Genomic DNA, 14,698 nt, shown 5'->3' with positions numbered 1-14,698 from the left:
ATCCTGTAGTCATTGATTAAAGTCCATAGGATGTACTTATTTTGTATATGCCTTTATCCACTTAGAGGGATAGTCTTAATCTGTCCATGCCTGGAGGTGGAAACTAAATAAAAGGAAGATCTGGACATTGTTATTGTTGAGACTTCTGCGTGTGATAGCCCCATGAAGTCAGTTTGGTCACTATGACCTGACCTGTTGGGGCGTTTCTGTGCCTACCACTCACCCTTCAGAGTTATTTGGTCTCCACGACCAAAGTGGCATTGTCTCCCGGATCCCACTGTTGGAACTGTTGCTGGAAATTGCTCGGGGCAGCCTCCAGTTTCAATTCTTTGTTTAAATAAGTGTAGTGGGATCTCTTGGTGTTTTCTAGTCCCCTTAACTCAAAAAGGGTTAAAGTGGCAAACAGGTAGAGTTTGTTCTTGATGCTTGATAATAGACTTTGAATGCATTTAGCTCTTCACAAGATGCTAAAAATGCCAACTTCAGTTTCTCCTCATGGTACCCTAGAACCGGGAGAAAGGGTTTTGAAAGAGGAGAGATTTCAGGAGCATCCAAGTGGATTGGATTCTGCTATACCCACACAGGGTGTAATTGTTAAGTAGGAAAGATGAGCTTAAAACCGCTATTGATTATGCTCTCAGATTGTGAGGTACATTGATGAGTTTGTATCAGAGGTAGCCCTTGACTTTGGAATTCTTTATTCAGTGCTTTTTGGGACAATACTGGTCCACCTCTATGATGAGTTCTCAATCTGTTTTCTGAGAAAGGATATTGGTGGGAGGGTGATCTGGTGAAGATCGAATTAAGGAAAACTAAGGAACTGTCTTAACTTTCACCTAAAGGAGAGGTGTGTTTTTAAGTTCATCATAAGAATTTTAGGTGAGCTCTACCATCTACCAACATTTCATTGCAATACTCTGTGATTTGTATCTTAAATTACACTTCTAATTCATCTTTACTTTCCTTAAAAAATTTCAATTGTCATTTGCACAATAAACCATTTACTATGTAATTTACTATGTATGTTCATACATTTGTATGACAGACCACTAAAAGCTTGAGCTTTTAATGTGTTGGGAGATAAAGCATGCAAACCAGACGTTTGTGAACAAAATGATATGCAGGAACTAATAAATAGGATTTGAGACTAAAACAATCTAAACTAAAATGCTTTGGTTTGAAACAGATAGTGGTCATGGGGTCTGGCAAGGAGAGGGTCTTTGGGGTGTGGAGTGATCAGAAAAGAACACAGAGAATTGGGCCTTGGGCTGAGTCCTGAGGAGTGGTTTTCCACAGATTGACAAGGCGAAGGCTGAAGAGATTGGGGGCCTAGGAAGGAGAAGGGGGTTTCATGCCTCAAAAGGAATGATTATGATTTGTTTAGGACTAAGAAAAATTATTTGCAGTGTCCACATTGGGAAATGTGGTTGTGCATGCTCTTCCCACCAGCCCCTACCTGCCCAAACTAGAAACCTTTTATTCTTCATGAGCCAGTGTAATTCTTCCTCTGCGAGGGTGTCCCTGATTTTCACACCAGACTTCCATTCTTTGACTTCTACTTTTCCTGGTTCATCTATAAGTGCATATGTAAAAACAGTTTTTTTTCTGATGGCCCAGGCTTTAGATTTTGCCACTTTCTGTTTATTTTTAAAAATTGAGATATAATTGACATATTAGTTTCAGGTGTATGGCATGATGATTTATGTATACATTGTGAAATTATCACAATAATTCTATTTAACATCCATCACCAGTTACAACTTTTTTTTCTTGTGATGAGAACTTTTAAGATCTATTGTCTTAGCAACTTTCAAACATACAATACAGTATTATTAACTATAGTCACCATTAATGATAGTCATCAAAAAACAGTTTTATATATTTTTCACAATTTAGCTTCTGTCTTGAAGTAACACATTTTCTGTAAGGATATGAACACGTCCTTAGTTCTCTTTTTATTCAGAATATTTTTGCACTGAAGTTCTATCCTTTTAACTGAAATGGTAATAACCCTTCAGGGCCCGGTATGGTCCTTGACAAGTGGTTAAGTACATAGTCAACAGATATTTGTAGGACTGAATAGGGATTCAGTGTGAGCAGGCAGCTGCTGAGCAGAGGCATGGGGTGATAAAAGCAGCAGTCAGGAACATCATTCTGATGTTGAAGGAAGATCTGCAGATGGAAAGCTCTGGAGTTCTTACTGTGAAGAAGAGGGAGACCTGAAGCTGTATGGGAAGCACCAGGCCACCCAGTCGGACAGAGGAAGCAGAAGGAGCCCCAGCCTCTCTGCCCCCACCCCATTCCTTCCCATGTGTCTTTGGTTCTCCTTCTCTAGAGCTAAAGGTGAGTTTGAAAATCACAATTAGATAAGCGTTCGTTGTTTCAGTCAACACCTTTAATTCGGAAAGAGTGCTGCTGTTGAAATGGGGAAATTAGCAGGAGAGCCTGGTAGGTGGTTTGGGAGCAGGGTGGAGCGGGTGAGTTCAGTTTTTAAAATACTGAATTGAAAGAGATGCTGCAGTGGTGAGTTTGGAGAGAGGAACTCTAATGTTAGGCCAGGAGAGAGTCAGCTGGGAAATGTTCAGCTGGAATAGGGGTGACAGTATAAAGCATGAGACCGGGTGAATAAATGAGCACAGTGGGGGGAGAGCAGGTCCAGTGACTGTGGGCTACACCCAGTGATGGTGTCAGGAGGAGGAGGAAAACTGTGCGTCACAGGAACAGGGAAGCCAATGGAGGAGGTTTCATAGGAGACTCCGTGTAAAGTCTCATCTGTTGCTGATGAAATACCGAACTGAGGAGGTGTGGTTGAACTGGCTGGCAAGAGGTGATCTCAGTGGTAAGGCTTCAGTATGAGCTGTTGGTAGTGTTTGCTCTGTTTTAGGTATGTAGAGGTCCCCCTTTAATTTGAAGAGTGTTTTGTAGTTTACAAAGCATTTCCACCTTGTAGTATTGGTAAACATATTTTGAGCATAGTTTATTATAGGAACATACCTCCCAAGTGAAAACTGTTTAGATTCATTAAAAGCCCAGCGGACTGTTCACATACTCTTACAGCAAGTACTGTAAATATAGATAGTATCTTATATTTCAGCAAAATAAAAGCAAAAACAATGAATTAGAACATACTCGGGAGAAATGAAACTCTTCAGTTCATTCACACATGTAATACTGTCTTTTGTTTCAGCATTTGCACTCCTTTTTCCTTTTAGAATAGTGCCTTAGAAGAATTTATCCCTGTTTTATTTTGCAAATACAAAACAAGTTTTCCACAGTAGCGATGGAAAAATGAAACGTTTACTTTGATCCCATCAGTTGTCCCTGCTCTGCTCCCCTAGTCTGTGTGTGCCTTTTGGGGAAGATGTCACTGCAGTAGGACCCCTGCTCAGCGTCACCTGCTGAACCTTTCTTCATTTTGTATTGATTTTAGCTCACGTGTGAAGTGTTCTCTTAATGAAGCTAGCCATTGTAGAGAATGCTTATGCATCCCTCCTGAAGACGGATCTTAAATGATGAAAGTGTGGTCGCTGCCACAATTAATAATTGATTAATAAATTGTTTGGAAAGTATCAGGTGTGGGATGTGGGCAATGGAGCAGAAGTGCATGCATCATTCTTTGTCACCGTGACTTGCTAGAGAGAACATATTTAACTAGAAGGAAGATGGACAGTATGGTACTTTCATACACTGTGCTTTGGTGTGTAAGCTATTATGGATAGCTTTGGGGACCATGATAGCTTTTTAGATTAAATCATTGTTGCCCTATTCCCTGTCCTTTTGAGGGAGGGAGGAACTAAGGAACTCAAACGGGGGCAAGGCATTTTTGCTGGTATCCACTTTGTGTCAGTTGCGTGTTTTGTGTATGGGGATGGCTGATACATAACTCTTGCCTTCTTGGATTGTGTGGTCAAGTGAGGGGGCAGATATTAAGCAACCTCCCAAATAAGTGTATAAAGAAAAACTTTTAAGTGTACTATGAGAAAGACCAACAGGAGTGCCTAATAGGGGTTTGTGGGTTACAGAAGTCCTCTCGAAGGATGAGTAGCCCCTAGCCAGGTAGGGAGCGGGACGAAAAGAAATATCAGGCAGAGGTAAGCATATGTGTGAAGCCCCTGGAAGACGAAAGAACTCGTGCTCTGGAGGAAGGGAGAGCAAGGGAGAGGTGCCGACTGGGTGGGAGAGCTGTTGGTAGGGTTGATGAGGCCAGAGCATGTCAAGGCCGCCTCCTGCCCGTGGAGGCCTTGCTGAGGATCATGCATTCTCTCTTTCTTGCCATGGGAAGGCTTTGCAGAGTGTGAGCAGAGCGTGACATGATCTGCTTTATATCCAGTGAGGCCCACTCTGGCTGCCATCTACAGAATATTTGTGCACCTGGCAAGAGCAATTAGGATACCATTGCAAGTGTCCAGCTGGGTGTCCTGGTGCTTGGGCCAGGCAGGTAGGGGTGGAGATGGGTAGAAATGGAAGGACTTCGGGAATATTTTGATGGTAGAATTTATAAAATTGCTGATAGATGAAAGGGTAAGGGAAAGTAATCCAAGATTATTCTTCTGGTTTTTAGCATGAGAAACTGGGTGAATTGTAATAGATGGGGAAGACTGGTGAGAAGCAGACTTGGTAATTTTGCTTTGACTATTTTTCCAGTGAAAGACCTACTGGACATAAGTATTTTTAGGGAGATAACTGGATGTCGTTGTCATGTGTGTTATTTATCCAGCACTGAGCTGGGCACATGGTTTGGTAGTTTAGCAAATGTGGGCTTTCTTTTCCCTCTTCTGTGGCTGTAGGTTTTTTTGTATTCTGCTTAGCTCACAGCAGACCTAATGGAACTCCTGAATTTGAATAGCCAGTCTGTCTGCAAATGGGCACACGCATCCAGTAGGTGTAGTCTCAGAGTCTGCTGGCAAGCAGCTTTGCACATAGCATTTTCAGTCCTGACCAAGGAGGTCTAAAATTACTGGATGCACCACACGGACCATTTATTACTCAATTTCCTTCTACGTTGGTGTCCCAATACTGATCCTGTCACTGGGAGACTCTCCAAGGCCCTAAACGTTCTCTGGTCCTGCAACTACAAGCATTGCTTACCTTCATGGTTCCTTCTCTTGTGAGTACATCAGACTTAAAGATGAGACTTTCTTGAGTGACAACATTTAAAAAATTGCTTTTGGTCATTATTAATATTGTTGTAATTTCTTTCTAAAGAAAATCCACGGAGCAGATGATAGACAGGCTTCCAGGCCCATATGAATGGATCCGAGTTAACACTGATGCTAGTTCAAGGCCCAGTTCATAGATGAGTGTATATTCTGCTCTTGTCTTTGGTTTTCTAGATCTTACCATGCATGAGAAACTGGGTGAGCTGGAGGAGATGGGGAAGACTGGTGAGAAGCAGACCTGGTAGCTTTGCTTTGATCATTTTTCCAGTGGAAGACCTACTGGGTATAGGCTGTTTTTAGGGAGACAGGTTGATGTGGGTTGTGTTATGTTTCATGTGTATACTGACTTGACAGTCTTTGGCAAATGGAGTTAAGACCTAAATCCAGGGTCACCAATTTGGACGTGGAAAGGGGCTAGCAGGTAAGGGAACTGAGTGAAACAGGCAGATAGAAGAAAACTCACAAAGTGCTCTTGATTTCACTTCTATTTTTTCACCTTCGAAAATTGGCCATAGGTACTTGTCTACTCTAGGAAGTTCTTTCAGTACAGTGGGAAGGAAGAAAAATCCCTTCTGTGCTGTGGAAACAGTAGGGAGTAGTCTTACATGTTCTAAAGGGGTAGCTGTTATTAAACACACACACACACACACACACCACCCCCCCCCAGCCAAAAAACCGCAGATAGGGAGTAGTCTTACATGTTCTAAAAGGGTAGCTGTTATTAAACACACACACACACACACACACACACACCCACACCCACACCCACACACCCCCCCCCCCAACCAAAAAACCACAGATTGGATATCTGCATTTTTTAAAAATGTGAAACCTCCCTACTTAAAAATGCTGGCTCACACCTTTTAGGACTCTGCTAAGGTAAGGTAGACAATGTATTTACAGACCAGATACAGTTGCGGGCTGCCTTTTTACAACCCCTGACTTGTGGCGTCTGCTCTGTGATTAACTGAATGTACTTTCCATTTAATCATTTTGTCTTTCTTACCTATCATGAATGCTTTTCTTATTTATTATGATGGAGAATATCAGAAAACATACCAGCTTTTTGTTGCCCTGATTCCTTCCCATTTAAGTCTGCATTGATTAAATCTGGGAGTGAGGAGTCGGCCCTGGGCCCGGCCCTGATTCTGTAAGGTACATACTTGTGCAGGGGGCTAGAGTTCTCCAAATTTGGGTAGAACCTAGACTTTTTAACTCCTTCAGTCATGTTTATGTGGAATTTTTTTATACGTCTCCATTGTTAAAGTATATCTTTTACACCAATTGTTTAAGAGTTTGTGTAACCTATGGACAGTACTTTCTATGATTGGAGGGGAACAGTGTTTGCTCTCGCTTATGGACTTTTGCACATTTGTACCTATCTTTCTTGTGGCTGTGAATTTTCCTGCTCCGAGAAGCCTCCAATTCTCCCTAAAAGTGGATCACCCCCATCCCCCTGTGCTTTCCTCCACAATGTGCTGTTGTCTGCTAGTTCACTCTGAAGGATGGAGCCTTACTTTTCTGTGTTTCCCAGGGAACTTTTTGGATTCAGTTCACCACGTCTTTCTAAAGCCCAGTAATTTCCTGACACATGTCAGAGACCAGTAAATAAAGGTTGAATGATTTTGAGTCAATGATAGTCTCATACACCAAAGAAGTTCCACAAAATCCTTAGCATTTTGGGATTCTGTTGAGTAACTAGCTAAGACTTTGAGTTTGATTGAAAATGTAAGCACTGACCTTTCAGCCACTATTTTATTATTATTATTATGGTCATATATCAAAGGGAATGTAAAGGTTCTTCTCTTTTTGCTTTATGGCAAAGAATATTCTTTAATTCCCTATCATTATACCCTTTAGTCCTGGTCCTACACATCATCAAGGTGAATTATTACAGATGCCAAGATAGCACTTCCAAATCTATATTTTATGCACTCAATTTCTGAGGATGGTTAGAACAAAGATTTTTTTCTCCTTTCTCTTCTAAAACTGTGAACTTGTGATTTTATTTCAAGAAGATATGTGGATGTTTCTCCAGTAGCTGAACACATCCAGTTGGGCTTAGGATAGGCATTATTAGGGCTAACAGGTCAAGAATTTGAAAAGTCTTGACCAGCACAGAACATCTTTTTGCTAAGTGCACTTGGAAAAATCCAAGGCTTATGGGTGATTTTCAAGTTGTTAGACTTCTGCGTACGACCATGAGTGTATTTCATTTGTTTTGTTAATTGAATGTCATGGATATTTGGTACTTTTTAGAAAGATAGTAGGGTAAGTCACGTTGCTGGATTCTGCACCCCATGCAAATTAGCAGCTGTCAGTTGGCTGTCTTGTGTGGAGACCCTCTGTCCAGTACAGACGTGTCTTCACTTCCGGCTGTTGCCATCTTTGTGTTTTGTGTGAACCAGGATGCTTGGCCATTTTACTGCAGTCAGTCATTAGTAATCTTTGGGGCCACTTTATTCTTCTGCTGTGAGGACAGGGAATGATTTTGAGTCAATGATAGTCTCATACACCAAAGAAGTTCCACAAAATCCTTAGCATACACCAGTATAGTGTGCTGATAGGTGTATGATAGTCTCATACACCAATGATAGTCTCATACACCAAAGAAGTTCCACAAAATCCTTAGCATTTTGGGATTCTGTTGAGTAACTAGCTAAGACTTTGAGTTTGATTGAAAATGTTATTTTCAGTCTTTTCAGAACTGGCTGGCATCTGTGTCCAAAACAAACAATACCCATTGCTGTGGAGTAAATGGTGAGGAAGAAGCTGTGGAGGGTACAGTTATACGGTAATTACCAGTGCGATGCACAAAGTGACATGCTTTTAAATTAGGCTTCTGTCCAAATAAGTTGTCTCTCAAGTTTTTAGAAGTTTCAGCTCAGAGTAGCTGTAACTTCTCTCATAGAATGACTATAGCTTAGGAAGTTTCTGTTGTCCCACATTTAATTAACAATTTAGATTCAGCATTTTTTTTTTTTTGAATTTTAGAGGATTTGGAAGTAGTCTAATTCAGATGTTTCTCAATCCTTATTATGAATAAATAATTTTTTTGTCCTAAGGTGGCTGTCCTCTGCACTGTAGGATGTTTAGCTGCAGCATCCCTGGCCTCTACCCACTACATGTCCATAGCACCTCCTCCCACTTAGTTGTGACAACCAAAAATGTCTTCTGACATTTCCAGATGTCCCCTGAGGAGAGGACAGAGAGGGCAGAATCACCCGCAGCTGAGAACCACTTATCCAGTTCAATCTGTTTTGTAGATGACAAATCAGAGGTCCAGTTTGTTAAGCAGTGTGCCCAAGGTCAGAAGTCACTATGTGAGAATATGAATTAAAAAACAAATTATCTCACTTGAAGGGACTTCTTACCAACTCAAAACTTATTTTTCTCTTGTAAAAAAACTAGCTCTTATGACAGTCCCTGTTGATTCTGTCTTGCCATGACTAGCCAAATACAGCTGCCACTGTTGTTAATCCAACTGTGGCAAAGACATAAATTATCAATAGTACTTCAAAAGCTAAAACAAGTTGTAAAGTAATTGAAATTTTACCACACTGATAAATAATGTATAAAATTACTTGGTTTTGAGCTCTGTCATACAGCTTTATGTTCTTTACCCACTTCATAAATTTCTACTAATAACAAGGATAAAAAAACCTTGTCACATATAGTTCTAATCCAAATCCCTTATTGCAGAGAGGGGAAAATGAAAGCCCAGTGAAAGGCCCGATTTACTCAGGTTTATCCACCTGAGTAATGGCCAGTTTGGAAACTTGACTTGGTCTTCCTGAGCTCCAGCTCCGGCTGTTTGCTATTACAGCATGTCAACTTTTGTTTTCATAGCCAGGCTTTGCAGTAAAGTTGTGTTCAATAGCTTGGTAAATCTTATTCTAGAGTAATAATTAATCCTTTGTGTGCTTGCACAGTTGGGAATTATGAAGCCAGTAATAGAAAACTCTGCTAAGTAGAGGACCCTCATTCATTCCATAAATATTTATTCAGTGTCTGCTTTGGCCAAGGATGTGCTAGGCTGTGGAATGTAAGGGACACAAGAAGGAGTCAGACGTTAAGATGCTGGTCCTGCCCCCTCACAACCAGACACATTCAAATGTGAGGCTTCTCTGTATTCCATGAGAGAAGATGGCCTGATTTATTCACTCATTTATTCATTTAACTGCATTTCTGAGTACCTGCTGCGTGCCAGGCCAATGCCTGGCACTGGGTACTCTGTCCTCTTAGTCTAGGAAATACCCAGCATAAAGCTGAGAGGGGACGGTGTCTGCTAATGAGTGGGCCCTCAGGCTCTACAAAAGAGGCATGAAAAATCTTAGTGCCTGTGCTGGCAAGGGAGTGACCGTGCTTCTAAAAGTCAGTGAGAGTGAGAATATATTTGTCAAGTCCATAGCTGGCGAGCATTATTGTTCTGCTCCACAGATGGTGCATAGGAACTGCCTGAGGAAGGTCATACAGTGGCAGGGCTGAGTTACCTTCATGCCAGTTCTAGTCATTGTCAGCTAGATCACATAGCATTCCCTCCAGAGACCAGGTGTTACAGAAGGAAGAAAAAGTCCAAGGTTTTAATCAAACCCTTGTAGGGATGACTGATGTCTTCAGGGTCATGTTATTTCTGTATTGTTTATGTGGCTACTGTTGGCATATGGCACAAAAGAAGGAAGAGTTCATTTTTTGGAAATTGAAAAATCTCTGTCCTCATCTTTGTTCTCATTGAGTGTTTATATCACAAGTGAAGATAATAAATTCGCCAATATATACACTTCTGCATGAGCATTAAAAAAGTTCTCCACCTTTTCCCCAGGCTAAGTCACTAAAAATGTCAGTCAAAACCAAAAATAAAAAAGAAGTAGTTTATAAATTACTGTGAGAGATGATTTAATTCACTCACCTTCTTTAAATTATTCTGATTTTTACCTAACCCACTTCAGAGTTTCCGTAATGAATATTCTTATGGCTCAACAAAGACACAGGTCCCTTTTATATCCCTCCTTAGGATCACACTTTCCTACAGGCAATGAGGGTCTTTCTTCTGAGACTAAAAGTGAGGAAACCTTTATTATTTATTTATTTACTTTTAAACTATTTATTTGAGAGAGAGCACACGTGCTCTAACAAGGAGGTGCAGAGGGAGAGAATACCAAGCAGACTTTCCACTGAGCATAGAGTCCAGCTGGGGGCTCAGTCTCACAACCCTGGGATCATGACCTGAGCCAAAATCAAGAGTTGGGCGCTCAACCCACAGAGCTACCCAGGCACCCCAAAAGTGACAAAACCTTTAAAGAAAAGCAAATTGAGTTTTTTATATTTCTTTTTGTTCCCAGAGTTTGTACTTTCACTCCTGGCCAGGCATAAAATAAAAGCTTAAGTGAAGGGCTTTGGCTGTACTTGTCACCAGTATTCCTTTTTCCCTTGTTTGTTGAACTTGATATAGGAAGAACAAAGATGTGTGAATGTTTTGGGGTCAGGGGTTCCAACTTTACCAACCCTTTGATAACATATATTTGTAACATCTCTCTTAGTATCTTGAAATTATTAGGTGAATAATTTACCTGCACATCCTTTCAAAAAAGTCAATATAATGTCCATATATAATAAAATGGGAGAAATAAATGGAAGGTAATTTATAATTAAGTGATATGCCAAATGTTTGGACATGACTAGTCTAGAAAATAAAACGAAGTAGTTGGATGGCTTGTACTATATGTAAATTCACCCATAAAAATGCTGACGGTGGGAGGGGGGCACCTGGCACAGTCAGTTAAGCCTCCGACTCTTGGTTTCAGTTCAGGTTGTGATCTCAGGGTCTTGAAATTGAGCCCCATGTTGGGCTCTATGCTCAGTGGGGAGTCTGATTGAGATTTCTCTCTCCCTCTTCCCTGCCCCTCCGTGTTGCATGCTCTCTCTCATATATAAATAAATATTTAAAAAAATGCTGACAGGGGGATTATATCAGGGAAGGGGAGTCTTTGAGCAGTGTTGTGCTTAATAACATCATCTTCTGAAATGGTGGAAATATTTGCCACAGTTGTGCTTGAAAAAAGTAAAACCTTTCCTCAATTTACATAGAGTTGCATTCCTGGGAAAGACAGGACATATTAAAACCATTGCAAAAAGTACTTTCTGAATATATGTAAAATGAAATTATGCTTCATGTTTAGAGAAACATAAGTAGGTTTAGCATATACATGAATGTCAGGTGAGAGATTCTCACCTTTTAAAAGTGAGAGCCTTTACAGTACCCTAGTTCTTTGTTTTTTTAAAGGAATTGAGAAAGAAAATTAGTTTTAGTATATGGGGTTTACCCGTGTATGGTTTGGCTAGGAGAGTCCTGTATGCAAACTGTTTGTTCTACTCCTTTGTACCTTATCTACATCTTATAAGCTCCTTGCCCATGCAGTTGTTGCTCTGGGTATGATTTGAGGTTTAGGGGAGGTGGGGGTGGGATTAGATTCCAGAACATTCTCATAGTTTGAATATGATGTAAGAAGCCACAACAGGGACTTAAATTTCTACAAAGTAATATTTTAATGGTGTTTGACATCTAGTCAAAATTCTGAGAATGAAATATAATATATAAAATGATTATGCAGTGATATCTATAAATAGTGCTTGTAAGGATCAAAAGTTAATATGTACCATGTACTCATATACACTGAAACACCTCCACACTCATGCTTGCATTGGACGATTTGGGGTGTATTGTTTTTTTCTCTTTTTTGGGAGCAGTTTATTTTGATTTGGTAATCCTTACTGTCCATGAGAGGTATAAAGGCATATTATACCTACATTCAGTTTGCTTGCCCCTGTATAATTAGAATCAGATATAGTGTAAGATTGTGTTGAAAGCGTGGTGCATGTGATCTTATGAAGTCTTTTACTAATGATACAGACTAGAGGTGAGAGTAGGCTAATGCATCTGGTAACCTACAAATTAAAATTGTGTCCTGGTCTGATAGTGCAAATGGGGGCACATTTTAAGTATTAGCTTCTGACACTCAACAGCGAGGATGAGGACAGTGTGGGAATCTGAGGGGGTGGCTTTGTGGGTTTGGTCTCTTTCACTGTCTGCATTGAGGATACTGTTCAAAGCCTGGTGCCTCTGAACCTGTCTGTTCTCAGGAAATGTGTGTTGATTTTGGGGGTGAGGATTAAGCCATTTTCTTGACTATTGCCTGTATGTGCAGAGCTTTTGCTGAGCTTCCCAAGTAGTTTACAAAAATCAGACCCACAGGTTTTATAGTCACTCTTCTTTGATATCATCTCTGGCCTTTCTGTCATTTTTTTTTTTTCCTCTTGTTTTACTCTGTATCTAGAGGTCAAGAGTGGAAACACCTGGGCAGCATGCATCCAATGGTTTGTCAATTAATATGGATTTACAGCTAGATCAGATGTATAGGAGGCAGAGAAAATTGGCATAATAAATTGTTTAAGATTCACTGAGTTTTGGAAGGTTTATGATAGTTTAATTTTGGGGAGACTTAATGTGAAAGAATGTGAAAGGTCATGATGCAGAACATCTTAGGTTAATTTCTCCCCACATAAGGTGCTTTTAAAAGTTTGGTATTTCTGTAGTATTTTATACCTTTAGAACATATCTATATGGATTTCAGTTATTACTGTTTTTAAACATGTGCTGATATTGCTACCTAGTGATTTCTCAAGGTCTAGTTATTAGTGGCAGTAAACTCTTAGCCAAAGTATTTAAGATATGTCTTTGTCTTTATTTAAAAATTTTTATTTATTTTTTTAAAAGATTTTATTTGAGAGAGAGAGAGATTGAGAGAACAAGTAGGAGGAGGGGCAGAGGGAGAAGCAGACTCCCCACTGAGCAGGGAGCCGGAAGCAGAACTTAGTCCCAGGACCCTGGGATCATGATCTGAGCCAAAGGCAGACTCTTAACTGACTAAACCACCCAGGGGCCCTAAAATTTTTTAATTGAACAAAAGCATTGTTTTGCAGGGCATCAGCTACTCAGAATTTCTGTAATAGAAGTAATGGTTTTGTGAGGGAACTAAAATGATTAGTATTTTGAATATCTCAATGTGTCATATAAAGAAAGTTCATATGAAAAGTCTTAAGATTGGTTGAATAAAACTTACTCTGTTAATTTCCCATTAGCTCTGTTACCTAAGAGAGTTAGAATTTGTTACTTTCTAAGATACAAGTATACCGAAACTTGACGTTTTGCTGGCTTTTGAAAAGATGGCAACCGCTGAGCTTTCTTTGCTGAATTATATCCAGTCAGTTGAGATGAAAATGAATTGGAAATAAATGGTTATGGCTGAGGATTAACGAGCAGTAAAAACGCCTTAAGAACAAAGCCGCTTATACAGTTAGGTGGCACTGTTTCCTTTTTCTTTTCAAAGGTTTGATTAAGTGTAATTAAAATATAAAGAGGTTTCATGTGGCCTTCTTTAGATCTAGCCAGATTAAAAACAAATAAGAAAAGTAAATTAGAAACCAGTTTGAGGTGAAAATCCAGCCCCATCTGTTACTGAAATATATCTTCCAACCCATAGTCAGAAAGCGACGGGTTGTTTAGGGCTGCTGAGCAAACACTGGGGTGCTGTCTTGGGTTGCTCAGTGCAGACTTTATGGGCCAGGCCAGTCACTTAAGGAGGTGAGGTGGCCCTGGGTTTCTGCTATGTCAGAAGAAAGGAAGTAATGAAAGTTTTCAGATGTGAAAAGTTTTAATATATATTTTTTTAAAGATTTTATTTTATTTATTTGACAGAGAGACATAGCGAGAGAGAGAACACAGGCAGGGGCAGAGGGAGAGGGAGAGGCAGGCTTCCCGCGGAGCAGGGAGCCCGATGGAGGGCTCGATCCCAGGACCCCGGGATCATGACCTGAGCCGAAGGCAGACGCTTAATGACTGAACCACCCAGGCACCCCAAGTTTTAATATTTTAAAAATGATTTTTATGATGTCACACTCTGATATTATTTCATGTCGATTGTTTTTTTTTTTTTTTTGATATGGATTTTTTAGTTTGGGCTCTTTGGGTGATCTTTGAAATAAAGACGGGATGTCCACTTGTTCTGGCAACTTAAAAACAATTACACATAGTTCGGGACAAAGAGAATCAAGAGTCTCTGCTCAGCGTGTTGTCGTCATAATGTAGGATGTTGCCAGTTTTAGTAGTTTTTGAAATAAAGTACTGTGTTTACCTGCTGTTTTTAATGCTAGTCTCCCAGGGTTTGGCAGTGTTATGTTCAGAGATGTGGAATGCATTGTTTTGGACTCCCTTGATGAGGCCTCTGTCCTGCTCTCCTCAGTCCTGCCTCCTGATGCACTCCTTTCTCCCCTTCTTTGTTGTCTCCACTCATCTGAATTTCGTCTCAGTCTGGTTGGCTTAGCTGCTCATGCTTATTCAGCATTTTTTGTTCAGTTCTTCAGAATTCCTAAACATCCATTTTTACGCTTAAAATGTTTATGATTTTGATTGAGTAAACAAATGTTCAGAAATGCCCCCCAGCTCTGACTCCTTGCTCAGCCTTTTATAGCCATGTGAACTT

The 14,698-nt window shown here is 40.2% G+C and overlaps 1 long non-coding RNA gene across 1 annotated transcript in view; it reads left to right on the top strand.

Moving 5' to 3' along the window:
• The window catches only part of LOC145716796 (uncharacterized), a 79,338-nt gene that overhangs the window by 1,223 nt on the left and 63,417 nt on the right, over positions 1–14,698 (top strand). The window lies entirely within an intron of this gene.

This window comes from Leptonychotes weddellii, chromosome 13 (genome assembly GCF_054177405.1).
Source record: "Leptonychotes weddellii isolate Sample4059 chromosome 13, ASM5417740v2, whole genome shotgun sequence".
Lineage (NCBI taxonomy): Eukaryota > Metazoa > Chordata > Mammalia > Carnivora > Phocidae > Leptonychotes > Leptonychotes weddellii.
This window is presented reverse-complemented; position numbering and strand designations above follow the sequence as displayed.